Raw genomic sequence first — 27,228 nt, 5'->3', positions numbered from 1 at the left:
GGCACAATCCAAAAGAAGCCTCAGGCTCTGCTACTGCATCCCACCTAAGGGTCTCCTAACTCTTCTGCTTGGTTGGATTTCTTGCCAATCACTATTCTGATAGTAATGCCCACCTTCTCTCTGTAGTCTGTAACTCTTGTCTAAAATAGGTTTATTTATCTTTGTGGTCACCCGTGTTCCTGGGACTTAAAATATTTTCTTTTTCAAAGGGTACCTCCTTTCTGATATTCAGTTTTCACTTGCATTTCCTACTTTTATTGCTAAAAGCATCTGTAAAGTTTACAGGTTATATCTTTTTGTTTTTAGTAGTTTTTTTTTTTTAAGATAGTTTTTCCCTCCTCAGAAGGTAGAGGTTATAAAGTCACTTGTAATTATGGCTAAATCAATTTCTAAACCAATACCTAAAATAGTGTTCTAGCTCCCTACGGGCTATTGGCATTGGTTTTCTTTGTTTGATCCATGTGTGGCTTTGGTTTGGTAAGAATTTGAAGTACATGTGCATGTAAAAGTACCTAATATAAGCAACTTATCCTTGAGGAGGATTAAACAAAATGCCCCATGTGAGGTCACCAGTGCTATGTTTAATGGTCTTGCTCGGGAAGAATCATGGCATCCATAGCTCAATATCATGGAGGTTCAGATGATAATTAGGAAAGGCCACTTCTCACCAACTGGAGTTTAAAAATGTTTTCAGGTGTCCCATTCTAAATTAGTCTATTATTGGAGCTTTTTTTTCTAGAAAATAAAATGAGAAAATAAATATGACCTGATGTATATGCCTGTCATTTTCTACTCAAAATATGTTTTGTTATGAAGAGAACTGTATATAAGAATTTTTATATGTCTAGTCCTCAGATACTTGATACTGATTCATTTCTATTGCCATTGTGAATGGATGAACTTTTTAAAACCTTTAAATTTTTTTTTTAAGTTTATTTATTTTGAGAGAGAGAGTGTGCATGAGAGTGGGGGAAGGTCAGAGAGGGAGAGAGACAGAACCCCAAGCAAGCTCTGCACTGTCAGTGCAGAGTCTGACTCCGGGCTTGAACTCATGAACTGTAAGATCATGACCTGAGCTGAAATCAAGAGTCGGACACTTAACTGACTGAGCCACCCAGGCACCTCTAGAATTTTTTCTTAATGAGGCTTATTTCTAGTTGGATATATTGGGATTATATCTAATGCTTGCTAAGTGCTCAATAGATTATTTGATGAATGTATGAATGAATGTACAAATGAACTTGAAAGTAGAAAAATAAAACTAATTCTGTGCTTTGTCTCCATTAATAATTTATACAACTAGACAATTTGTATTAGTCTCAGAGGTTGAATCTAGTAAGGACAGGGATGAGGTTTAAGCACATCCAGAACAATACATGTAGGGTGAGGGTGAGGTCATGAGAAATGTACAGTGCATTATTGAGGACTTATTCTATACCCACACTATGCTACAAACTTCCACAGTTGTTATCCTCTCTAAATCACACAATAGCCTTATAGACGAGGCATTACTTGCCTTATTTTATAAGGGAAGGTATTAGTGGCTCCACAAGTTAGGTAACTACCCAAAATTACAAGTGGTAGAACCTACAAGTGATAGAACCAAGATTTAAACTTTTAAAACCATAGCTAGTGATCTTATGAGGATGGCCATCTTATGAGGATGGGCTTATCTGGATTTCAATGTTGTTCTGTTGAAACACAATGGAATCCCCACCAGCTGTAAGGTGAGTTCAAGCATGAGAAAGAATAAAGAAATATTGCATAAAGATTTCATTTGGCAGGGAACTATAGGGATTTAGAAATACAAAGTAGCCTAAAAGATATGAATTCCAGACCAATTCATTTCATTTACTCATTTATGATATATTTATTCATTCAGTAAATATTAATTTGGTATTCTTCAAGTACAATGAGCCCATACTACCCACACCTGACTTGTCTTGGGTGCCTCTCTGGTACCATGTTGCATTTTCTTTGGTTTTCCATAGTGAACCTTCGTTTGCAGGTTTTATCCTTGAATCCATTCACTGACACTTAGATGATAATTTCCTTCTTGATTTGCAGCCAGGGGCATCCCAGTTAGTGAGAGAGGCTGGTGTAAAGGGGTATGAGGAGCCAAAGGAGGTAATATTTCTCCATTTCTGCTGATAAGGCCACCCAAGCAAGTTTTCCTGAGGCTATGGTAATCTGGAAGTCTGTCTCTCACTTATTATCTGCAGAATCTAGAAGCTCTGTGGCCATATTGCTAAGATAAGCTAATGAGAGTATATTACTCAATAACAGATGCTGATCTGTCTAATCTTTCTTTGGTATTGGAAGGTGTCCTAGAACACCAGGTGTTAGAGGTAGGTTTTCTTCTCACTTGTGCAACCACTTGCATGTGCATTAAGTACATGAGGTAACAGGTGAAATACCTAAATCAGTTTAAAAGTCAACCAGTTAACTGTGAGTATAACAGAAATAGAATGAGCTTTGAAAATGCCAAAGTTCTATAACATATTTGTTGCTATTGGGAGTCCTTCATGATGACTTCAATGGATGGTTACATCACAATTAGTAGATATTCAAATATCACAAAGACTTTCTTATGGGCAGTGGAGTGGCATAAGGCAGTGCTTCTGAAACTGTAATATGCGTATAAATCCCCTGAGGATCTCCTTAAAATGCAGGTTCTGATTCAGCAGGTCTAGGGTGAAGCTTGAGATTCTGCATTTATAAAAAACTTCCAGTGTTGCTGTTGCTGCTGCTGGTTCATGGACCACACTTTGTAGCATGGATGTAAACTTGAGAGTATTATCATCCTGCAATTCATGGGAATTTATGAAACATTCTATTTTAAAATATACACATGCATGTGTTGCAGGATTCATGGTATGTAATCAAATTATTTTTGTCTTTCTGCCCCTTTAAAATTCACTCAGTAATCACTAGTTCCCTTGGATGAAAATTTCTCCAGACCCTGTGACTTTTCTTCTCATGCTTAGGTCATAGATCATCCCACTGTCAATTAAGATCACAAAACAGGCTCAATTCAATAATTAGATTTGGGGGCCCAGGATATTAACCAAGCTCTGCCCTTAATTTAACAGGAAAATCTCCTTTGGCCCAGCCTGGGACTGTTTTCCCTGCAGTCTGCCCTGGAAAGAGGCTCTCATTAGACTTTCTCTATATAGCCATTTTGGGCCTTTTGGTTTAAAGCAGATTTTTTCCTCATGGAGTACTTTTGTGGCATCTTTCCAGGTGCTGGAGATCTCCTTCTTCTAGTGCTCCTGTTGCTGGCTGGCTGAGCTATTTGGAATTCTGGTAGCCACTTGCTCCTACTGCTTTGTATCCTGGGAATTTGTCCTCACCTCCAGTTTCTTGCTACTGGGCCAGACTCTAATCAGCTGCCTACCTCCGGTCCACACGAAACATGCTAGTGTCCTGTTGCCTGAAGAACTCTGAGAATGAGGTGGATCTGCCTCCAGAGCAGTTATCCAGGCATCCCTAGTCCTCTAGATCCCTTGAACAGAAAGCAAATGGCAGGCCTGGGATCCCCAAAGTACAGGGGTGCAACATTCAGGATGGCCAAGTGGACCTATCTGAATCCTTAATATAGAGTGGGGTGGTGGACTATTAATAAGGCAACAGCTCTTTTTAGAGTGTTCCCTTCACAGATATCCCTTCTCCTTTCTTTTCAATTCTTTCATATTCTCAAAGTAGGCCAGAGGGTTCAGAAGTCATGGAATAGATTCTCAGAAGAAATTTCCTTTGAAATTCTTTATATGGTAGTTTGGCCCTTCACTTTTAAGTGTCACTTTTGTTATTGTAACAGAATGTCAAGGACCTAAGTTTCTCAAGTGCTACATCCCTGAGGTGGGGGGGGGATACATTTCCCCCATTTTGCAGGTGAAGATACTGAAGCACAGAGAGATTAAGTAAAAAATGCTGGTGTGAACATAAGAAGCTTTACTCCTGAGTTGGTAGTCTTAATTCCTCTGGTAGAATACTTTCAAATATTTGAAGGCAATATAATGTTTTATCCAAAGGAGAAGGTTAAAAAGCAAGTGGTAATTCAGACCTGCAGAGTGAAATCTTTGGATAACATTTTTGGCTGTAGGTATTAATTATCATTGTCTTAAAAGACATGTATGTGGATTGCATTTCCTAAAGTGTGTTCCGTGAATCCACGATTCCTTCAACCATTCAACATACTGCATCTTACACAGGACAGGGCATTCTGTCCCTTTTGAAGATTTACAGTCTATTACCATTATAAATTCTAGGAAATCCTATAGAAAAGTCTATTTAACTCCAAATTATTTGATATTAGTTTTTTTTAGTTTGCCCTTTTTTTTTTTTTTTTTTTTGGTAACACCAAAATTGTTTGGAAGCTCCAGAAAATTGGCTTTTGGGAATTTTGTAATGTATCCGTTGATTAATTAAGAGATGCATGAAGGTGCATCTACTGATTCCATGTTCTTCTTCCTTTGGTTGTAAAGAATATTTAATCTGCAGTTATGTTTTGCAGTAATTTGAAAGATTTCCTCAAGCACATTTTAATTCCTATTTGCAACTAAGCCCCTTTATTAAATAACATTGAAAATAACAGTAAGAGTGTTAACATCCATTTGTGTAAAATGAAATTGGTACAGTGACTGTCAACCTTGTCTGCCTCATAACTACCTGGGAAGCTTTTAAATATCTGATGCTCAGATCACACCCCAGGCCAAATAAAGCAAGAATCTCTGGGAGTAGAACCCAAGTATCCATCCTTCCCACAGTCATATGATTTGACCTTCCCACAGTCATATGATAAATAATCTAGATACTTAGGTGTACTCCAACTAGCTCTCTGAAAGGAAGAGTAAATAATCTACTACCAACAGATATAGTCTGGTCAAAATAAAATGGTTAAAACATGTAAGATTTTCTCTTTTTTAAAAAACTAAATGCATGCTATTTAACACTTCCACATTATGGCAATTACAAAGATATTCCTTATTGAGGTTTTGTAATTTATGATCTTTGATGTTAGCCCCCTCTTCTTTGGCTCTCATTTGTCAATTTTATATTTCCAAACTGCACTCTACTGAAAATAACGAAATTAGATCAATATAGTTATGTTAATGGATGTAATATGCAGCTCATTTGAAAGAGAATGGCAATACATATTTTCATAAGTTCTACATTACTCAACTCATTGACCAGAAATGTGTTAATGATATAATACTGGTATTTTGAATGTCTGAGAGTTCCGTTGATGGCACCTTAGAGATAAAAAACCTACTTAACGTGCATGAAACTAGAATGAATGACTGCACTGAATATATTTAAATTATCTTTAATGTCCTGTTTTTAACAGCACATTTTATTCAAACTCATTGACTATTATTCCTGGAACTTAAATAAATCAACTGTGCATTTTTGTTCATCTTGGCTCACACAATTTCATGTCATTTTGTTTGAATAGTGAGTTTAATTTTGTTTGCCAAATAAAAGAAAAACAAAATCATGGGGCTATAAAAAACACAATGCCAGAATCATGTGATTTAATAAGAACAAGCCAGGGGTAAATTCTTACTTGGTATTTTCTTCCTTCCAATCTCAGACACACACTTCATTGCTTTCCCCTTTGGCCTTTGCTCTTATCATGTATTGTTTCTTGTTTCAAGATTTACATTTGTAGTGGGAAAACCAATACTGATGGTTTCTATGTAGTGAGGAACTGCCAAGATATCTTTGCATTATCTTTAGGAAACAGAAATCTATCCGATGTTTTCTCCCTGAGAAGGCAGTTGTCATGAGATGGAAGGAGGTAGGAATTTAAAAGAATTGCTTGTTGGAATATTTGAATGAGGGTGAGGATACAGAAGGAGTCTTGTTGGACAGAAAATGGATTTGTATAAATGGCAGACTACTTGTCAATCTATAGAGAAGCCAAGGATTAGCGACAAAAGATATTAACACTTAAACTTTATATTAATCAAAAAATAGAGAAACTAAGGAATCCTGGATACACCCATACATTGAAAAAATCATTTGTAAATTTCAGAATATGAACTGCCTTCCTAGGGACTATTATCTAAATATCATCTGCCTAAAAAGAACACATTTTAATTGGACCTCAATTGGCAAGTTCTTCCCCACTCCTTTTCCCTTTGTGAAGATGTTTCAACGGGCAGTATGGGAGAGTGCAGTTTTAAAAGGGGAAACGGTGAGCAAACACTGTTACCTGAATCTTACCCCTGTGACACAGACAACTGTTTTCATATAATTCTTCCTAATTGTAGTTTACTAGTCTAAAGGGCATTACTGAGCTGGTTTCATTTATTTTTTCTATTTAATAAAAATACATGAAAGCACGAGAAAGGAAGTTTGAAGTTGCTAGAATGAGTTCTAATTTCTCCATAAATAGGTTGGAACTAACTGGAGCCTGTTTCAACAATTGTCAAGGTGAGATGCCATCTAACGTTGCAGAGATCCAAAACTATGAATTAGCCTAGAGCTAGATAGAGCACATTTGCTTAAACCAATGGTGACACCTGGTGGCTGGATATGCTAATGACTTTTTTAGATGCCTTCAAGTTTTCCCAGAGCTTGGTAAGGCTGGTTTTTTAAAATGGCTGCCTTTTCATTGAGATAATGGTCCAAGGGCCAAACGGAGGTCTTCTAGTTCAGATTTTGTCTCTCTATTTTTTATATTATGAGTTTTTTTAAAATTATGATTAAGGAGGTGAATAAACAACATATTTTTCAGTGAATGATAATTTGGTAATCTTTTAAATGCAGTACTATAAACAGAGCTCTTGTGTCTTACCCGCCCCCCGGGCATGGAGGATTATGCGGCTGTCATACAATTGTCTCCATTAGTGCAGGCTGTTAAAAAGCAAACTGAAGCGTATTAAAAATTTTAAGAGTTTATTTGTGCAAAAATCAATTTGAATCGTAAGATTTCAGCCAGGACAAACAGTAACGATTCCTGGCAGTATTGAACAACCCTGTGGATGCAAAAGGTGATCCCAAAGAGGGTACAAAAGATAATATCCTCTCAAGATCCAGAGTCTCTACAAAAGATAACCCAGGGGGGAAAAACCCTCAGTTCCACTGAGATCTGGCAATAGTTAGTAGGACCCTAGAAGCAAGTGGAGTGCAACCCACATTTGTCAGCTGTATCTAGTTGCAAATGGGAGGCAACATTTCTGTTTGGCCATATTTTGGGGGGCCCCCAACCTGATGGCTGACAAACCAAGTTCTCATGACAGAAAATGAGGCAAATAAGGTAATAGCTGTTCTGAGGAAGGATTAACAACCAATGGGCACTTGAGAGCAAACTGACCAGTCACAATGCAAAGATTTTTTTTCCCTGCCAATCTGAATTTGTAAAAGAACGATAAGATGGGTGCCTGGGTGGCTCCATTGGTTAAGCTTCAGACCTCAGCTCAAGTCACGATCTCCTGGTTCTTGGGTTTGAGCCCCACCGTTGGGCTCTGTGGTGGCAGCTCAGAGCCTGGAGCCTGCTTCACATTCTGTGTCTCCTCTCTCTCTGCCCCTCCCCTGCTGGCACTCTGTCTCTCTCTCAAAAATAAACATTAATAAAGATAAAGAAGGACATGAAATTTTACCTTCCTTTCTCGATCAGGCACCACAAATAGACATCTGGGAGAGCTGACTGGTAAGAATACTTATTCTTCTGCTGGCTTCTGCCAGTTTTCCAAGGATCCTGGCTGCAGGCTTTGGAGGGAGTGGGATGTCCTGGTCACCAGAACCTGTAGAGGAGGAAAAATAATTTTTCCTCTACCTTTTACAGTGAGTACCTGGCTGAGACACCTTTATCTCTATGGCACCTCAAGACTTATCTAGGTTTAAGGTTCTCCACTGGCCACTGAATTTCAAGATAATGGTTGGTAAGGTTATCCTGCTTGTTCAGCCTTAAAATTTTGTTCACCTGAGGCCTCATACTAGACTCAGTTCAGTTTAAGTTGGATCCAGCCTGACTTCAGACCTAATCCGGTTTCGAAGAGAGGCCCAGGCCGTGAATGCACCTGGTCCGGTTTCCAGGTGGGACCCAGGCCGTCCCTGAACCCGGTCTGGTTCCCAGGTGGGACCAAGGTCGTCCCTGAACCCGGTCCGATTTCCAAGTGGGACCCAGGTCGTTCTTAGAGCTCATCCGGTTCCTAAGTGGGAGACAGGCTGTCCCTGAACCCGGTCTGGTTCCCAGGTGGGGGACCCAGGCCGTCCCCGGAGCCGGTCCGGTTTCCAAGTGGGACCCAGGCCGTCCCTGAACCCGGTCCGGTTTCCAAGTGGGACCCAGGCCGTTACCGGAGCCGGTCCGGTTTCCAGGTGGGACCCAGGCCGTCCCTGAACCCGGTCCGGTTTCCAGGTGGGACCCAGGCCGTCCCTGAACCCGGTCCGGTTTCCAAGTGGGACCCCGGCCGTACCCGGAGCCGGTCCGGTTTCCAGGTTGGACCCAGGCGGTCCCTGAACCAGGTCCGGTTTCCAAGTGGGACCCAGGCCGTTCCTAGAGCTCACCCGGTTCCCATGTGGGACCCCGGCTGTACCCGGAGCCGGTCCGGTTTCCAAGTTTGATGCAGACTGGCTCCAGCTGGTTCTTGGACCTCCAAGTCTGAAGGCTCCTGACAGAAGCTGTCCTAGAGGGACTTTCCGTGTCCTCCAGAGACAGCAAGAACGCTGCGCCTTCAAGGAGCTCAACAGGTACCTGTGTCCTGGGGCTCCTGGGGCTGTTGGGAGTGTCCTTCAGGTCCCTCTTCTGACCTGGAGCTGGTAAAAGATAAACGGAGGCGCGTTACAAATTTTAATAGTTTATTTGAGCAAAAATGGATTCAAATCAGACAGCTTCCAATCTAGCCGATAGAAGGGAGCTCCAAGGAGCTGCACAAACTGAAAGATTTTTATACGTGGAGGGCACGGGAACCAGGAATTTATACCAAGCAGAAAGGCTTTGGCTCTGGCAGGATCGCTTTCCCCGTGCTGATCAGGTAATTCCTGATTGACTGGTTTAAGAATGCATTCCTGGGAGAGCCTAAAGTGTAAGTAAGTGAAGTTTTGGTTTGGTTCCTTCCGGACAGCTCTTAGTTTCTACACAGGAATGAATGAGTGAGCAATGCTCAATATTCCTGCCTCTCCCCACCCCCTACCCCCTTCACCCCCACCATTTAATAGCCACAGTTTATGGTGTGTGGAATCTTGAAATTCCCCTAGTGCAGAGTGACCACCACCTCCAGCTTTGTCCTTCTCCATGCTATCTGGTTTATTCTGAATTCCCTCCTTTTCCAGTCTCGGTCGTAGTGGTCTGTTTTTTATTTTGTTTTGTTTTCATACATTTAACATTTACAGTGATCCTCTCTATTAATCTGTCTATTGCTGTTTTTTCCCCCATGATCTAAGATAAGAAACTTGAAACTCAGCACATTTGAAGAAATTTCCGTGAAGTGTGTGTCTTCACAACATGTCCAAATGGTCTTAAGTCTGGAAGGGTGAGACCCTCCCTACCCAATTCCTCCTCTTCAGCTCCTTTTTAACTACTGTCTGTAGTTTTAGGATTGTTTGTGGACAAGAAAGTGGATCCAACAAGAGAGAATGTAGAGAGCGTCTCTTTCCTCTATACCCTTGTCCACTGTGGCTTATGAAACAGGAAGTAGAGTTATAGGCAGGTGTGTATTCAGTTTAGTTTCCCCCAGGAACACTGACAGCTGGTTCAAACAGAAATCTGAATTATTTATAAGAGACTGTAGCAAAATATTTACTTTAGGAACTCTTGCCATTTTAGGCCAGAATCATTTATAGTGTCTATTATTTAGAGCTGCAGTTGGCTTTACTATCATTTATTCATTCGTAAATTGAGTCAGTGAGCCTTTAATTCTGCAGATACTGTAGGAATGAACCAGATTAGGTTATATTCTTAAGCAATTTAGAAGTCACAGTTAATTTGATAGACTTAACCATTGTACTTTTAAAATATTGCTTCCTCATTTGTGTTCCCCTATATAGTCTAGGAGAGGATGAATTCTGGAACACACAGCAGTGGCATAGAGGATGGCCTGTTACTGCTTCCCAAATTCTGGGGTATGCATGTGCCAGCACAGGTGCCTGTCACACAGTAGATGTTCTGTGTATAGTTATGTAATTGTTGTATAATTGTTAAACTGACTGCCTGAGTGAATATGATGATGCCATCGGCATGCTTGAAATCTTCTAAGGGCCTCATGTTGTGCAAACAATAAAGTCCCGTCTTTGACTCTGACCTTCAAGCCCTGCTTATCTTTCAAACCTCCCTCATGTAGCCCCATCTGCACTGGTGGATTTTTTTTTTTTATTTACAAAATTTTTTTTCAATGTTTTGATTTTGAGAGAGAGAGAGACAGACCATGAGTGGGGGAGGGACAGAGAGAGAGGGAGACACAGAATCTGAAGCAGGCTGCAGGCTCTGAAGTCATGAACCATGAGATCATGACCTGAGTTGAAGTTGGACGCTTAACCGACTGAGCCACCCAGGTGCCTCTGCACTGGTGTTTTTAAAATCTCTCCTATATGAGAATTTTTGCACATATTTTCCCTCTGTCTGGAGTACTCTTTTCTCTGTCCTTCTTTGGGTCCCAGTTCAAATGTCTTGTTCTCAGAAAGGCCTTCACTGACTTCCCTATTTGACTTTTTTAAAGTTTATTTATTTTGAGAGAGAGAGAGAGCATGCATGAGCTAGTGGGGGAGGGACAGAGAGAGGGAGAGAGAGGATCCCAAGCAGGCTTCATGCTGTCAGCGCAGAGCCCTGCGAGCCCGAAGTGGGGCTCAAACCGTGAGATCATGACCTGAACTGAAATCAAGAGTCAGCTGCTTAACTTAGACTGAGCCACCCAGGTGCCCCCAACCTCCCTATTTAAGTAGGTTCCTCTACTATTCTCCATGTCAGAACCTTGTTTGTTGCTGGTGTCGCATTTACCTCAATTTTCAATAATTTAATATTTAATATAGTTTAAAAATCTTATTTGCTTTTTTCCCCCAGACTGCTAGCTCAGGGCCTGCCTATTGTAGATACTACAGAGAGAGCAATACAGCGATAGGGCAATGCATAAGTAACTATGAAGTGAGAGTACTATGTGCCTTTTTCAAATGGTTGGAGTGAATATATGGGTAAAACCAATTTTTTTCTTTGCAGGATAGACCTCAGATTTTTCTCCAATCTTCTGGGGTTAAGTGTTCTGTAATCTTCTGAAGGGTTAACGAAATTTTTCTGAGTCTGTGGGTCACATATTTATGGTTTCCTTTTTTTGTAGATAATCTCTCAGCTTTTATAGGCTTCACTTTGTAGAAGCAAACATACTGTTACTTGTTGTGGCAACCTGGCCGGACTAAGACACCATGTTCTCATGTGCTACACTGACATCTCCAGCCCCCATCATCTCTGGCCTAGACTATTCCTGCCCTCCTACATTTGCTCCTTCACATTGCAGCCAGAGTGAAATTTATAAATAAATCATTTCTGTAGTCTGTCCTAGTTACTATCCTGGCCATGTTATGTACAGGCATGTGTGATGATATGTTCTGAAATCTCTCTGGGTCTCAGTTTCCTCAGTTTACTATCCAAAAAATAAGGATAGTAAAGCATCTATCTTATAGGCTTGTTACAATTTTTTTTAAATGTTTATTTTTGAGAGAGAGAGAGAGACAGGATGTGAGTGGGGAAGGGCAGAGAGAGAGGGAGAGCCAGAATCCGAAGGAGGCTCCAGGATCTTAGCTGTTAGCACAGAACCTGAAGCAGGGCTTGAACTCACAGACTGTGATATCATGACCTGAGCCAAAGTTGGACACATAACGGACTGCGCCACCCAGGCACCCCTCGGCTTGTTTAAATGATTAAGTGAGGGGCGCCTGGGTGGCGCAATCTGTTAGGTGTCCAACTCTTGATCTCCGCTCAGGTCATGATCTTGCCATTCGTGAGTTCAAGCCCCACATCAGGCTCTGTGCTTATGATGTGGAGCCTACTTGGGGTTCTGTCTCTCTTTTTCTCTGACCCTCCCCCGTTTGCACTCTCTCTCTCAAAATAAATAATAAACTTAAAAAAATAAATGATTAAATGAGTGCATATTTGTGAAACACAGTAGTCTAAGTACATAGCACTATATCTGAAGTTTTAAGATATAAGAAAACTCCCACTGCTTCTCATTACACTTAAGTAAAATCCAGACTCTTTACCATGAATCTCTAAGGCTCTACATTATCTTGTTTCCTGCCTCCCTCTTCACACTGGCTGCTTATGACTTCTCCTTGCTCACTCTTCAGCCACATGGACCTTTCTTCTGCCTTCTGGTTTTAAAACCTGCTTTTACTGTAGCCTGGAATATTTTTCCTCCAGATCTGTGTTTACTTCTGTCCTTGCCAATTGAGATCTCTGTTAAAACATGGCCTCTTCTAATAAACCTTTCCTGACCACCTTATCCTTCACACACCCCTAATTGTACTCTATTCCTGTATCGCTGTTGTTTTTTCCTTAACAGTTGCCATAATTATGTTATAAATTGGTTTATTTACCTGTTTACTTCCTGTCCCCCAAACTCCTAAGATATCTCCATGATATCAAGCACTTTGTCTGTCTGGTTTACCTTTGTTTTCCTGGCATATAGAACAGTGCCTGGCACCTAGTAGGTGCTTCACCAATATTTGTCAGATAAATTGCCAAACAGTCTCATAAATGCACTTCTCCATATGGTAGAATTATTGCCATTTCATTATTCTTGGCTAATGCATGAAATCTATGGAATAAACTAATCTTCTTAAATTAACTATAAGCATTTAGCTGGGATTAAGCAAATTCTAAACTTACATGATTATAGTACAAGGAATTGCTTTGACCTCTCATAGTTGCATGTTTAAGGGATTTTTTTTGTATTTTCAATGCCCTGAGTTAATTAAATAGGTCTGTAGTGTAATTTTTTCAGTTGATACCACTTTTATTAAACCATTATGTAAAAATGGTATCTCTGGTCTTCCCTGATAGATGCGATTTAAGTTCCTTGGGATAGTTGAAGAAGATAAAGAAGAAAGGAAATAAGACTGGGGTGTTCTCTCAAGACTTAGAGCCTAACACACTTTGAGGAATGTAACTTCTGATTCATGTCACATTTTATCAGTTTGGTAAGAATGGGGAATAGTGATAGCTCACTGCAGCATTGCATACAAAATTATAGAGGAATATGGAGGAGGGAGACGTTCATTCTGACTGCATGGGTCTTTGGACATAATAGTGGTGAGATTAATTAGAATAAATGAGATAATCATGAGTCCTCCACCTCAAATTCTATAGTGTGGCACTGAGATAGCAATATTAGCATCATGTATGTACTTGAAGGGCTTTCTACAGTGAACTCTGTATTTTTGGAAAAAATTCAATGCCTATAAATAATCATAATCTTTTAGAGTTTTGCTTTGGTTCTAGTTTCTTATTTCTATAGCTACACTTTGTGTTTTTTTAAACTTATTTATTTATTCATTCATGTATGTATTTATTTATTTAGAGAAAGAGTGTGGGCAGGGGAGGGGCAGAGAGAGAGAATGCCAGGTAGGCCCCATGCTGTCAGCTCAGACCCCGACATGGGGCTCAATCCCACGAACTGTGAGATCATCACTTGAACCAAAATCAAGAGTCAGCCACGTAAACGACTGAGCCCCCCAGGTGGAATGAAACTCATCACTTGGTGGAAAATGAAAGGTAGAAATCTGATGGTTTGTTTTTAGGTAGTGTTACAACGTTCCTGCTTCAAACCCATTTCCTCAGATTGGTGTCATCATATTATCTTGCCATCAGAATGGCTGCATCAAAGCAGCTTTATCAATAGATCATACCCTCAAAATAAAGAGCAGGCACATTACCTCAATACAAAAGTAGTTGTTATACCATCTGCCCTTGCAAATATGCCTCCATGACATTTATGCCAATTAAATCAAGTGCATTAGAAGTCAGCAATGACTTAATTCCATGTCTGGCACATTAACAGCTGTGTGTTTATACATCAGTTATAAGAATAGGAGTACTAAACTATAGAAGTAATCTAGGTGGCACTTTCTAAACAACGTAGATCAATTTAAAGTGGATTCACTGTAGCAAGTTATGTATAGTGGAATAGTAACATCAGACCTGTAATTAATGTCCACAAAAGGAGCGGTACATGACAAGAGTAAAATATCTAGATTGAATTATTAAAATTCTTCAGATGAATCAATTCAGTTAACATTTATTTGAGTGCCTACTGTGTATTAAGCATTGGGGGTAGAGCAGTGAACAAAACAGACAACAAATTTCCCCACCTTTATGGAGCTCTCCTTTCTGCTAGAGGCTCAGTTAAAACACTGAGAGTTAAATTTGTCGTGTGTTAGAAAGTGATAAGTTCTAGGAAAAAACATAATGCAGGAAAGGAGATTTCACTTCTGTCAGCAAATTCTGATGGTTTTATTTGTAAAATATATTCAGAATCCAAGCACTTTTGCCACTTCCACCTGCTCAGGCCAACCCACTAAGATTATATCAAGGGCGGAATAATGCTGTAGCCTCCAGATTGATCACTCTGTTTTAACGTGGCCCTTCGCAGTTTATTGTTAATACACCTTCCAGAATCATCCTGTTAAAAAGAAAACTTAGATAATTTATGTCCTCTAAACTCTCCAGTGGTCACCCAAAGTAAATAGTCAAGTCTTTATAATGCTATCAAATCCCTGAATTATCTGGCCTTTGCTTTCTCTTTAGGTTCATCTCTTCTTAATCTTTCCTCTTCTCCAGCCCTCCTGGACTACATGCTGTTCCTTGAATACTGCATCTCCTGCTTTAGGGCCTGTGTTGTTGCTGTCTCTCTGCCTAGAAATCATTGTATTTATTCTTTTTCTTTGGACATCATGATTCTCAAGTCACCTCTGGTCCTTACAGGAAACAGTCCATTCAAATTGGGTAATTTGAAGAGAGTTTTGCTGATGTATGAGCAGGGTGTGGGAAAAGCACTGAGTGCAGTGCCATCGAGAACCAGGGGTGAGGTGAAGGGACTGAGTTATCAGGACATAGACATGGTGAGGTTATGTGAACAGGGCTGCCAAGGCCTTTGGTGGGAAGATGCAGCTAGCCTGGGGGGACCCCTCAGGGAGGGAGGTGGAGGAATAACTACTCTGACCTCACTGCTCGGCATTGGAACCCACTGGAAGCCAGTGGATAAGGCAGCCTTGTTAGCTTTATGGCAACACAGTAAACAACAATATCCTTTTTCATCTCTCATACTAGGAAAGATGAAAAGATCAACAATATATAGTTTGTCAAACAAAACAAAGCAAAACAGAACTTCTGCAAAGAAGATTATAGGGGCTTCTCTGTGTGCGTTTGTGTTTGCACCCTCCACTCCCTCCACCTGTTGTGATTTTTTATGGATGGGCCACATGGTGATTAAAGATGCGTTTAGCATTTGGTAGTTTTGGATCAGCCTATTTAATTCAGACATTCTTTATCCTCTATTGTCCTCCCCTCTCAACAAGCCTATTAGGTGCCAAGAACTATGTTAAAAGTTGTTGGGAAGACAGGCTTGTTTTGGAAGAACTTACGATGTAGTTAGGGATATAGGACAAACCCATGATAGTGAGCAAATCAAGATGATAGATGGTTATGCATGTGGTAGGGTGGAGTTCCAAAGATGGCTGTCGTTGAGGACTTGGTGCAGTGGGGAGTTTCTTTGGAGGGGACAGTGTAGGGGAGCTGTACTGTGAAGTTCCGTGGGGGAGAAAGGAAAGCCTTCTAGGTGACCAGACTAAGCACAAATGTGATATTTGGAGTCCAGATATCTGGGGCACTGGCCAGAACAAATATTACCCAGTAAGCAAGATGGAACCAGAGATGATCTCAAATCTCATTAGGGGAAAATGTTATAGAGCAGGTCACTGGGGAATGAGGTAGGTTTACTTTTTCATTTGTTGCCCTAACAAATCTGGAAGAAACATCATGGAAGAAATAAGAAAAATTCCTAATGTTGACTTTCTTGATTAACATAGAATCTTTAAAGGTGACCAAGTGAATCTAATAATTTTTGTTAGTTTTTCTAACTGCTGAAATGCAAAAAAGATGTGGACTTAGAATCGAAATAATGAGATTGGTGGATTTACATAAATTAATATGGTTATAGGAATTTAATTGATTCAAACACCTTCCTGAGACTGAATAGTTAATTAACTGATAGCTAAAATAAAAATAGAAATTCATAGTATCCTTGCACTCAGGGATATGGAAACAATTGTGATGTATTACAAGGGTGGGATTTTTAAATAAGTCTTTACAGGGGTGCCTGGGTGGCTTAGTCAGTTAAGCGTCCGACTTCAGCTTAGGTCATGATCTCACACTTCATGAGTTCGAGCCCCGCATCAGGCTCTGTGCTGACAGCTCAGAGCCTGGAGCCTTGGGTTCTAAGTCTCCCTCTCTCTCTGCCCCTCCCCTGCTCATGCTCTGTCTCTGTCTCAAAAAGAAGTAAAAACATTACAAAAAAAATTAAATAAGTCTTTACAAATAATTGTCTGTAAACAATTGCTTTGTAAACAATTCACCATTGACCAAATGCATCAATATCGTATGTTATTCATGTAAAGTAAGTTCTCTGCTTTTTTGTGTTTTGTGTTCTCAGGGTTTCTTTCTATAAAGAAATTTCAGTGCCCTTACTTTGTGCTTTCTTAAATTTCTTTTTGGCTGAATTCAAAATGCTTCTTTTTTTCCATCTGTGCCATTAGTTGATTTATCAAGTCTACCAGCCTGTGTTTCGAAGAAAGAATGAGTTTACAAACTGGGGGTTAACCCCATCACAATCTCCAATAAATGCAGAGGGTGGAAAGAAAAGAACCTTTGTTTAGAGCCTTCTATCTTCCAAGTCCTTTTATATGTGTAAACTTACTGCTGTTTTTTATATGTGTGATCTTAACTGCTATTCATTGCAACCTCAATGGAGAGTTAATATATCATCTCCATTTTAAAATGTGAGGAAACTGAGGCTCATAGAGGATAATTGACTAATGTCAGACAGTTTTGAAGTGATAGATCTGGGGTCTGGACCAGGGACCATCCAGTTCTTTATCTTTATTTTAATATAATCTTTATCTTTATTTTAATATAATCTTTATTTTAATATAATCTAACTTTGCTGAATTAATTCTTAGAAGCTCACAACATTTTTTTTTTAAATGTTTCTTTATTTTGAGAGAGAGGGAGAGCAGGGGAGGGGCAGAGAGAGAGAGAGAGAGAGAGAGAAAACGCCAAGCAGGCTCTGCACTGTCAGTGCAGCTCCAACTTGCGGCTCCATCTCCAAAACTGTGATATCATGACCTGAGCCGAAATCAAGATTTGGCTGCTTAACTGACAGAGGTACCCAGGTACTTCATACAACACTTTTTATTAGAATGTCACAAACACTTCATAGACAATGATGCCTCTTATCTCAAGGAATACTAAAGCCATGCAAAACTATGGAACTACATATATTTCCTACTCTCAGACTCAGAAAGGAATTAGGGCTAATGCCTAGGTTTTCTGAAATCATCTAGAAAGTGAGAAGGAAATGACAGAATACAATAAAGGGAAATTCACCTTCTTCCATTCTTTTTCTCAATTTCTTTTTCCTTTGAGAGCCTCAATTTTTTTTGGTTATGATTAATAAGCTTATCAGCTTCTGTTTATGTTACAAATTTTTGATATGGGAAGCATGAAGCAGGCAAAGGAGAGTTTCAACTTTCCCTGGGAAGAGATTTATTCTTGTCTGCCAGTGAATCAAGTCTCTAAATCTTTTCATGTTTGAGTACTGAGTGCCTGGTCTGAGCTGACCATAGTGCAGAGGTTCTGGAAGATACTAGGGAAGATAAAGATATGGCCCCTGCCCTCAAGTTGTTTCATGCTAGGTAAGGCTTAAGACAATGCACATGAACATCCTCAAGTTTTTTGTATGTGTTTGGAAACATACAAAATTTTTGTATTATAAAAAACAAAAAGAAACAATGTCAAGTGTTACTAGAGAAGAAAGGGAAATAAATGGGATGGTATAAGATGGTGAGGTTTTTTCTCTGTTTTTCTTTTTGCTCTTTATAACTTTTTTAAAAATAGTGAAATATATCAAGTAAACCATAGGTAAAGCATAAGCATGTAGCTTAATGAATTACTATGAAACAATATTCACGTGAAAACTACCCAGATCAAGAAATATGTACAACATACCTCTTTCTTATCACAGCCCTTTTCCTGCTCCAGAGGAGATCCTTACCGTGATCTTTGTAGTTAGCATCTCCTTGCTTAATTTTACTTTATAGTGTTATCTATGAAGAATGCATTACCAAATACTATGAAGGCTTATTTACTTCTTTTAACCCACTTTTGAGCTTTATATAAATGAAATCGTACAGTAAGTACTCTTATGTGTATGTTTTCTTTCAACAGTATGTTTCTGAGATTCAACTATGATGATGTGTACCATGGTTCATTAATTTTCATTGCTGTATGGTATTCCACAATCTTTTGTGCTGTTGATGGGCACTTTAAAAGATTTTGGAGTTATTATGAATAATGACGTTATAGAACATTCTTGTATGTGTATTTGAGCCCAGAGTGCACATTTTTGTTGTGTATGTATCTAGGGGTTTATCTCTAGGTCATAGGATATTTGTATTATCAACTTTATTAACAGTGCTGTTATTTTCCAGTTGTACTAATTGATACTGTCATCAGCAATGTTTGGCAGTTTTCATTCATCAGCATCCTTATAAACACTTGACATTAAATTTAAAAAAAATTTAGCCATTCCATTGTCAAGTTAGTCGTATCATGTTGTGGATTCAATTTACATTTCCAAGGTTACATAATGAGGTAGCGGTGTTTTCCAATATTTAGTTTTATTCATTTGGATTTTCTCTTTTTGTACAGTGCTCTTTTAAGGCTTTTGTGCATTTTTAAGCAGGTTGTCTTTTTCTTATTGATTTATAAAAGTTTTTTTTATATAATATGAATCTTATATTTGTTGATTATAGTTTCTACAATTAGTGTTTTCCCTCATCCCATGGCTTGCCTTTCACTTACTTAAGGCATCTTTAGATGAACAGAGTTCGTAATTGAAATACAATAGGATTTACTAATATTTTTGGTTCTCTTTTTTCTTTTTCTTTAAATTCTTTTGTTATTTCTGTCCTTTGCATAATAACTTTCTATCCACAATCATAAGGATATTCTGCTATATTATTTTCTAAAAGCATTATTATTTTGCCTTTTACACTTAGGTCTGTAACAGATTTGAAATCAATTTTTGTGTGGTGTGAGATGGGGTCCAATTGTATTTTTTTCCATATGTTGAATTGTCCAAACACTATTTATGGAAAACATGGTCCCATTCTCACTGCTCTGCAGTGGTACTTTTGTCATAAAGTGTTTATTTATATATGAGGGTCTGTTTCTATTCTCTCTGTTCTATGTTGATTTGGGTATTCTTCCGTCAATGTAACGATCCCTTCATTACCTTAGCTTTATGTCAAGTGTTGATATCCAGCAGAACAAATCTTCCCACACCTTGTTCTTTCCTTTTTGGAATGTCTAGAATATAGATTATTCTTAGACTTTAGCTTTTCCATTTAAATCTTAGAATCAGCCTGTAAGAACACACACACACACAGACACAGACACAGGCACACACACACATACACAGAAACTGTTGGTATTTTGATTGAGGTTGTGTTGAGCCTATAGATCATTTTGAAAATTAAATCTATACAACATTGATCCTTCTAAGCTATGAACATAGTAGATAATCTCTATTTCTTTAGGTCTTTCATTTTGTTCAGCAAAGTTTCATAGTTTCTTCCATAGAGATTTGCATATCTCTAGTTAGTTTTATTCCTTAGGTACTTGATATTTTTTGTTGCTTTTTCAATGATATTAAAATTTTTTTGTAATGTTTTATTTTATTTTTGAAAGAGAGAGAGACTGAGTACAAGTGGGGGAAGGGCAGAGAGAGAGGGAGACACAGAATCTGAAATAGGCTCCAGGCTCTGAGCTGTCAGCACAGAGCCCCATGCGGGGCTTGAACCCACAAACTGTGAGATTATGACCTGAGCTGAAGTCGGATACTTAACCAAGTGAGCCACCCAGGTGCCCCTACTTTTTCAATGATATTTAAAAAATTGTTTTAAATAAATATTTTTAGCAAACTATGACATATAAACAGAAAAGTGCCCCAAACACAAGTAATGCAACTGAATGATCACAAAAATATACCCTGGTTACCATTACTTGGATCAAGAAACAGAACATTACCCATACCCCAAAAGCCATCCACATGCCCTTCCCAGTTAGATCTTCTCTCTTCCACAAAGTTATCTGCTAATCTGATTTCTGACACCGTAGGTTAGTTTTGCACATTTTTGAATTTTATGTAAATAGAAGTATACAGTATACATACTTTTTTGCTTGGCTTTGCCTCAACAATATATTTGTGATATTCATCCATGATCTTGCATGTAGCAATAGTTTCTCTTTGCTTGTAGTTCAGACTTACCCTACCTAATAATGGTTCAGCTAACAACTCTTCATTACAAAATAGGCTCATGAAAATTTATTCCACTTTTTTTTAATAACTCCGTTTTATTCAGCATAATGACTTTTTCAACCCCTGGCATACTAAATGAATATGCTCTGGGGAGTGGAGTGTTGTTTTAACATTATAATTTCAGGCAGATACATTCACCCAAATTTTCAAACAGTTGTTCATACTCAAAAAATGTCACGTGGAACAAATTCTAATTGTGTGCTATATCTGCATGAACGCAAAATGTGTTATTTTTTTGGCACACCATGACTACTCACTCATACTGCTGAGTGAATGTTGTATTTCTACTTGCTTTCAAGAGATCTCATGTTTAGCCTTTATTTTCTTCTGTGTTTTATTGTGCTATTATTTTGTTTATAGGCGCAGTTTGAGTGTAAAATCCCATCCTCCCCCCTACAATTTAAAAAGTTGTTATAAAAAATGGTACAGAAAGAAGAAAAAGAATGAATACAATAAACTTTATATCACATTACATTTTACATGCAGACAATTTGCTTTTAAATTATTGGTCATTGGAGCACCTGGATGGTTCAGTCAATTGAGCATCTCTTAATTTTGGCTCAGGTCATGATCCCAGGGTCATGAGATTGAGCCCTGTGTTGGGCTCTGTGTTGACAGAGCAGAGCCCACTTGGGATTCTCCCTCTCCCTCCCTCTCTCTGCCACTCTCCTGCTTGTGCTGGCTCTCTCTCAAAACAAGTAAACATTAAAAAAAATTGAAAATATTGGCTATTACTTTTATAAATATGTTTTCTTTATTCATTTGATATATTTTCTATCTATAAATATTATTTGAATCTTTATGGTTGGAATAAAATGCATCAGTTTTTTTTAAAATTACAACTAATAAAAATATTTTTCTTTGAATGTTTTTGATTTAGTAGCTATGATAGTGTATTTATAATAATAAATGTGTATTTGGTCTTCTTCCATTGTTCTCGGCCTATAGCTCCTAAAGCCCTTGGAATTTCCTAAGTAATGGAAGCCATAAAGGTGTCTTTTGTTATGTTAATGAGGTGACTTTGGGACCTCTTCTAAGGATGGGCTGGTTGCCAGGAGAACCACCCAGGTGTTTGGAGCCTTGGAACTTTCAGTTCATCCCTCTGACCTCTGGGGAGCAGGGAGGGGTTGATATGATGGCCAATAGCCAATTATTTAGTTGATCATGACTCTGTAATGAAGCCTCCATAAAAATCCCAAAGGACAGGGTGTGGAGAGCTTTAAGGCTGGTGAATATGTGGAGACTGGGGGAGAGAGGCTTGTCTGGAGAAGGCATGGACAACTCAGTACTCTTTCCCCATACCTTGTTCTGTGCATCTCTCTCATCTGGAATTCAGGATAGAATTCCATCCTGAATTTTATCCTTTTATAGCAAACTGGTAATCTGGTAAGTAAAAAGCTTCTTCTCTGAGTTCTGTGAGCCACTCTAGCACATTAATGGAACCCAAAGAGCAGGTCGTTGGAACCTCCAATCTATACCCAGTGTGGTGCAGAAACATTGTGGTAACCTGGACGTACAACTGGTGTCTGAAGGTGATGTGTGTGTGTGTGTGTGTGTGTGTGTGTGTGTGTGTGTGTGTGTAGTCTTGTAGGACTGACCCTTAAACCTGTGGGATCTGATGCGATCTCCAGGTAGGTAGTGTCTCAATTGAATTCAATTGTAGCACACCCAGCTGGTGTCTGAGAATGGCAAAACTCCCTTCCACACTTTGGAATTGGTGATCAGAGTCAATAGTGGCAGTGTTTTCAAGAAGGAATTAGAGGATTCAGCAAAGGATAGGTATACTTTATTGTATGATTATACCACAAGTTATTTACCCATTCTATTGTTGATAAGTATTTTTGGCTGTTTTTCTATTTCTGGTATTTAAGAACAATGCTTCTAGAAATATCCTATAAAAGATGTTTGGTGTACATATACTCATGTTTCTGTTGGGTGCAAACTTAGGAGTCATTTTTCTCGGTCACATGTATATGTGCAACTTTAATGGATAATGCCAAAGAGTTTTCAAAACTGCTTGTGCCAACTTGCATTACTACAACCAGTGTATGAGAATTACGGTTGCTCCAATCTTTGCAAACACTAGTTACCGTCAGTCTTTTAAATTTTATCCATTTCTGTAGAGTCATGATACTCCATTGTTGTTTTAACTTGCATTTCCCTGATTATTAAAAAGTTGAGCACCTTTTCATATGTCTATTGGCCGTTTGGTATTCTGTTTTGTGATGTATTTGAGTCTTTTGCCATTTGTCTGGCATATATATTGACTTGTAGGCATTTCTTATGCATTCTAGATACTGGCCCTTTGTCTGTTATGATGTTGCAAGTATGTGCTCTTATCACATGACCTGTCTTTTCACTCTATTAGTGCATCTTTTGATAAACAGAAATGGTTAATTTTATTGAATTCCAGTGTATCAATCTTCACTTTATGTCTAGTGTTTTTTGTGTTGTTAAATAAATCTTTGCCTACTTCAAGGTCACAAAGTTGTTTTCTGTGTTGTCTTTGGGATGCTTGATTGTCTCACCTTTCATGGTTAGATCTACAATCCACCTGGAATTGATTTTTTTGTGTGATGTGAAGTAAGGGTCAAGTTTCATTGTTTTCCATATGGATATCCAATTGACTCAGCATCATTTTTTGAAAATATAACCCTTTCCCACTGCTCTACAGTGGCAGATTTGTCATAAATCAAGTGACCATATATGCATTTTTTTTTTCTGGGCTCTTTACACCTCCGTAGATCTATGTATTATTTTATCAGTAGCACACTGGCTTAATTTCAATAACTTTATAATAAGCCTTGATAATTGGTAGAGTGAATCCTCCAACTTTGTCTTCTTTATGCTTGTCTTGGTTGTTCTTTGTTGCATTTTATAAAAACTTGAGTGTCAGGTTGTCAGCTCTCTCTCTCTCTCTCTCTCACACACACACACACACACACACACACACACAGAGTTGGACTTTTGATTGAGATTGCACTGAAAATATAGTTTAATTTGAAGAGAATTAATATGGTACATCCTTTCATTTATTTGAACGTTTAATTTCTTTCAATAGTATATTATCATTTTTTATAAAAATTTTGTATACATTTTATTAGATTTATTTCTAAATATTTGACCTGTAGATGCTGTTATACATGATATTGTTTCAAAAACTTCATTTTCCAGTTGTTTGATGCTGGCATAAGGAAATATAACTGATTTTGGTTTGATAGCCAGTGACCTTGCTAAATTCACTTTTTAATTCTAAGAAATTATTTGTAGATTCTTTTGAATTCTCTACATTCTCAGTCATATTGTCTGTGAATAATGACAGCTTTATTTCTTTGAAATTTCCCTTATTCCAAGGGTGTAGGTTTTTTACGGCTTAGAGCAGAGGGTGGTTTAACAACTTCCCTGACCTTGATGGGCCTTGAACTCTACTTTTGTCTCTCTAGCCCCTCTGTGGGGGCTGCTGTTCATTGTGCAGCTCAGCCTCTCAGCTACCCCTTCCAGTTAAAATGTTAACAGGCAGGAGCAGCCCACTTTCTCTGGGTTCTCTCCCTTTTGGCCTGGTTATTCCTCATGCTCTTGTTAGCTCTTTGATGCTTTTAAGAATCTGTTTTGAAAACATTTCATCCAGCATTTCCCAATTTGTCTTCAGGGGAAATATTGGTATTGATTACCATGTCTGCTATTATTAAAAGCAATGGTTCATTAGGTGTCTTTCTGAGCTAGCCTTGGGAAAGAAAGGGTGCTGAGCCTGAAAACTAAATTATGATGTTTGTTTAGGAGGAGACGGGTGAGTCATGGGTGCAGGGGGCTGACAGAGCCAGGTCAGAATGACCTGCTGGCTTTGGCTGTGCTCTGAGATTGCAGTGATCATGGACAAAGACAAAATTGTAGAACTCAGTGTACTGGGGAATGGACGGGTGTAAGGACTACTCCCAGGTGCACATGGAAAGTTCTTTCCTATCTTGCCAAACACAGTGATTGGTGTTTACCCAGAGCTGCTGCTTTCTCAAGCATCCATTTTTATTTTCAATTCTTGGGACTATAATGGCATGTGGGAATCAGTTCAAGGAAGTAAATTGAGTTCTAAATTGATTAGTTCAGACAAGTAGGTGTGGTCATGGCAGAGAAAGCCTTTTACATGTCCAGGCACCAGAGATGCCATTTTTTGAGTAGGTTTATTTGTTGTAAAGCATTTTCGAAGTCAAATCCACAGATATTGGCATATAGAAATATATCTGTTCTGTAGAAATTTACTTGAAATGGTATTTATTACACTGAATCTGAAGTATAGTAATTCTAGGCTGGATTTTCCCTGTATAATATGTATTCCAGTGAGATTCCATCTGAAAACTGATATAAATCCTTGAGGTGAGGAGTCTGTCCTAGAAAAGGGCTGCACCTGGGTTGTACACTGTTACTGAGCTTTCCTGAAATGTTGTTTCTCCCTTTGCCATATACTTTTTGCCTGCTGGAATAATATACTATTTCATTAGGACACATTACCTCTTAGAAAAAATTCCATAAACACACACACAAAAGATAAAATCTATCCTTCACTGGTTATAGAGCTGAAGGATCAGCAATCAATTTAAATTTTCACATAAAAATGGCTTAAGGCCTCTGGGAGTCTCTGGTTCCAGCATTCATCCAGCTTTAGTTGATTCAGGGACACTGGAATGCCAGGAGTCAGCTTTTTCTATTTCTTTGTTCTTTAAGAGTCTGGGACCTTATATGTTCTTCATTAGCTGTTATGAAAACATAGTTGTTTACTACATGAGCATTTCCCATAAGGTGGTGTTTTGCAATGTTATTTGAGGCAGAATTTTAAGAAAAATATTTTTAATAAAACTTACCTATTCTAAAGTAAGAAACAGTCTGGCTTGGGTTACACTAATCCCACAGACAAAAATATCTGGATGAACTGCCACAGCTAATATTTTTAAAGTGAGATCCAAGCTGGGGCACCTGGGTGGTCTAGTTGGTTAAGCGTCGGACTTTGCCTCAGGTCATAATCTCACAGTTTGTGAGTTCGGGCTGCATTGGGTTCTGTGCTGACATCTCAGAGCCTGGAGCCTGCTTCAGATTCTGTGTCTCCCTTTTTCTCTGCCCCTCCCCTACTCTCACTCTGTCTCTCTCTGTCTCAAAAATAAGTAAACATTAAAAAAAAGTGAGGTCCAATTTGAAGTCTGTCCATCCTTTTAGGACTCTTGACTAGAACCTACCCTTTGTACCTAAATATTGGAAAGGAATCATTAATCAATAGTTATCAATGCAATAAAAAATAGTACATCCAGAATACAGAAAAAATCCTTTCAGATCATAAGAGCAATTTTAATTAAACTGTCAGGTATAAGTTGCAGTTATACTGCAGCAGCAACAATTTAAAAAGCCACAAAGCACCCAGACACTTAACTTGTAAAAGTATCCCGTTCCATTCCCCCACAAAAATTACTGAAATGGACAAAACCCTGAATGAGGTTGATCTTGTGCACAGCACTGTTGACTGAGAGAGACCCCTCTGTTTTATGTGGTGGTGAATACACATAAATAACACTGGAGCACAGAAGAAAACAGAATGCACTTATATTTCTAATTGGTTTCAAAGTGTTTAACATGTTGTGGGCTTGAAAAACAATGATTGTGCAGCCACATTTTATGCTCTTGGCTTGATATTTCAGTATAAGTTGAAAAATCCTGGATGTTTGTTTTGTTTGCTATTACTACTTGCAGAGAGTATTCCCAAATACGGGTTTTTGGCAAAGAAAACTGGACTGATGTTATCAGAAGGGAGAGAGACAAGATTGTCACATTAAAGTGACTTAAGTGGCAATCAAAACAATAAAAAGCACTGGCATAGAACCTTAAAAATCAAACTTTAGAGAAATGTGAATAAGGCACAAAGTAGTGGTGAAAAATCCTAAATTACAGTTTTTTTGGAATAACACTATGTGCAATGTCAAAATATGACAAACATTACTGCTGTCCTACTTTGAGATACCTTGAGGCAGTACATTGGGATAGCATTCATTTTAATTGAAACCAAGTTTTTAAGGTTTATATCCCCTGTAATGTATGGAGACATACTTCTTCAACACATGATTAAATTAGCTCCATTTGAAAGGAAAGAAAAGGGAGGAAGACAAGGATTAGATATTCAGGTACTAAGTAAGGAAAATAAGGAAACAACAGCTCCAAGACCCATATAAGTACCAATAGTTTTCAGGATTATAAACCATTACTTCAGACACTTAGACAACTAACTAGTATTTCCATTACTTCATACTGCCATCCAACTGTTTCTTGGCTAGTCCTGGGCAAAGTGAAATTTGGGCACCCAAATTCTTCCATCACCATGAAATTCCCACTTGCGTGAAGGATGTCTTACTACGTAAGATTAGAACAGGGGTGAGGAGGCTGGAGGGACTGTTCTCTGACAGTTCCTGGGGATAGATGACCAAGGCATAGTTTTTCAAAACTTCCATCTTGCGGAGGGTCGGGGGGAGCCAAATAATGTTAGCAATGATTGTAGACACATGATACTGGTCACTCACTACAAAAGAGATTTGTACAAAATTGAGATGTGAGATAGAGAAGGAGTAGGATAGAGGGTAGGGCCAGGGAAGGAATAGGGAGAGCCCAG

The 27,228-nt window shown here is 38.7% G+C and overlaps 2 long non-coding RNA genes across 2 annotated transcripts in view; one reads left to right on the top strand and one right to left on the bottom strand.

Moving 5' to 3' along the window:
- Positions 1 to 4,301: 4,301 nt before the first annotated feature.
- On the bottom strand, positions 4,302 to 9,118 carry LOC147583243 (uncharacterized). The gene is made up of 2 exons (XR_015246738.1): positions 7,931 to 9,118; positions 4,302 to 7,751 (listed from the first exon to the last, which is right to left on the bottom strand). It is a non-coding gene; the product is annotated as an uncharacterized LOC147583243 (long non-coding RNA).
- Positions 8,064 to 27,228, top strand: part of LOC147583242 (uncharacterized) — an 85,548-nt gene continuing 66,383 nt past the window's right edge. The window contains exon 1 of the long non-coding RNA XR_015246734.1: positions 8,064 to 8,697. This is a non-coding gene — a long non-coding RNA (uncharacterized LOC147583242). The remainder of the gene's footprint in view (positions 8,698 to 27,228) is intronic.

The sequence above is a fragment of the Puma concolor genome, chromosome A2, assembly GCF_028749965.1.
Source record: "Puma concolor isolate L17-30 chromosome A2, mPumCon1.1.hap2, whole genome shotgun sequence".
Taxonomy (NCBI): Eukaryota; Metazoa; Chordata; class Mammalia; order Carnivora; family Felidae; genus Puma; species Puma concolor.
Note: the sequence above shows the minus strand (reverse complement) of the source record. Positions and strands in the feature narration are given on the sequence as shown.